The 1,851-nt window shown below is 29.2% G+C and overlaps 1 pseudogene; it reads left to right on the plus strand.

Annotated features, from left to right (window-relative positions):
- Positions 1-1,509: 1,509 nt before the first annotated feature.
- On the plus strand, positions 1,510-1,628 carry LOC111740472 (annotated as a pseudogene).
- Positions 1,629-1,851: the final 223 nt, after the last annotated feature.

The following is a 1,851-nucleotide window of genomic DNA, read 5'->3' on the forward strand; positions in this document are numbered from 1 at the left end:
TGGGAGAGGTTATATATATGTGAAGGTAGAGAGTATTTCAGAAATCTCTGTATCTTCCCCTTAATTTGTTGTTAATCTAAAACTGCTTTTTAAAAATTTTAACAAACAAACAAACAAAAAAGGAAGTTTAAAAATTAATCAACAATCAACATATATACCACATTTACAATTTAAAGGGGAAAATTATGATCTTCATTAATGCAGGAAAAGTATTTGACAAAATTCAACACTATTTTATAATTTAAAAAAACAAAAAACAAAAAACAAAAACAAAAAACCTCTCAAGAAACTGAGAATATAAGGAAAGTGCCTTAACATAATAAAGGCCTTGTATGAAAAACACACAGACAGTACCGTGTATTCAGTGGAGAGAGGAAAATGTTTTTTCTCTAAACTTAGGAACAACATAGGAATATCTGCTTGTGACACACCTATTTCAACATAGTATTAGAAGTTCTATTCAGAACAATCAGGCAGAAAAAGAAAATAAAGACTTTCAAATTGGAAAGGAGAAGTAAAATTATCTCTGATCCAATGACATAACCTTATATGTAGAATACCCTAAGCATTCACATACACACAAAACAGTTAAAATGAATAGCCAAATTCAGCAAATTATAGGATATAAAGTCAACATTCAAGAATCAGTTGCATTTCTATACTAATAATGAAAATCTGAAAAGAAAATCAAGAAAAAAATTAAATTTATATAACATCGAACATAATAAAATACTTAGGAATAAATTTAACTAAAGAAGTAAAAACTTGTACACTGAAAACTATAAAATATTGAAGAAAGAAATTAAGGAAAACACACAAAAAATGGAAAGACATTTTAAGTTTATGGTTGAGAGAATTAATATTTTTAAGATGTCAATAATACCCAAAGAAATCAATAGATTCAATTCAATACCTATCTAAATTCAAATGCTGATTTTGCAGAAGTATAAAATTACATTTTAAAATTTATATAAAATATCAAGGGATATTGAATAACAAAAAAAGTCTTAAAAATGTTGAAATCATACTTTCTAACTTCATAACTTACTACAAAAGTTATGCTGATCAAAATGTGGTAGTAGAATAAAGAGAGACATATCAACTAATTGAATAGAAGAGAGAATCCAAAAACAAACCCTCGGACATAGGGTCAAATAATTCTCAACAAGAGTGCCAAAACTTTTCAATGGGTCAAAGTGAATCTTTTCAACAAGAAATGGGAGAAAAGTGGATATTCATACGCAAAATCATGAATTTGGACACTTACTTTACAACATATACAAAAATTAACACAATGCATCAAAAATCTAAATGTTAATAGCTAAACTATAAAACTCAAGAAAACATAGAATAAATCTTCATGGCATTGGATTTGGCAATGATTATACTAAATGCACAAGTAACTTTTTTTAAATGGATAAATACGTTTTGACAAAATTAAAAAAGAATCTGTGTGTGTCAAAGGACATCATTAAGATGATAAATACACAACTCAAGAAATAGAAGGTAGTCTACAGCCATACCACCCTGAACAAGCCCGATCCTGTCTCATCTCAGAAGCTAAGCAGGGTTGGACCTGGTTAGAACTTGGATGGGAGACCACATAAGAAGACCAGGTGCTGTAAGCATAAAAAATAAAAATAAAAAAATAAGAGATTGTAAGCTGACAAGGTCCTTGCAATCTGTGAGGTCAACCAAGGGCTGCCTCACCTAAAAAAATAAAATAAAAAAGAAAGAAAGAAAGAAAAGAAGAGAGAGAGAGAGAGAGAGAGAGAGAGAGAGAGAGAGAGAAGATATCTTCAAATCATCAAATCATCTGCAAATGTACATTATAAAAGGTCAATATCCAGA

The sequence above is a fragment of the Pteropus vampyrus genome, unplaced genomic scaffold (assembly GCF_000151845.1).
Source record: "Pteropus vampyrus isolate Shadow unplaced genomic scaffold, Pvam_2.0 Scaffold63, whole genome shotgun sequence".
Lineage (NCBI taxonomy): Eukaryota > Metazoa > Chordata > Mammalia > Chiroptera > Pteropodidae > Pteropus > Pteropus vampyrus.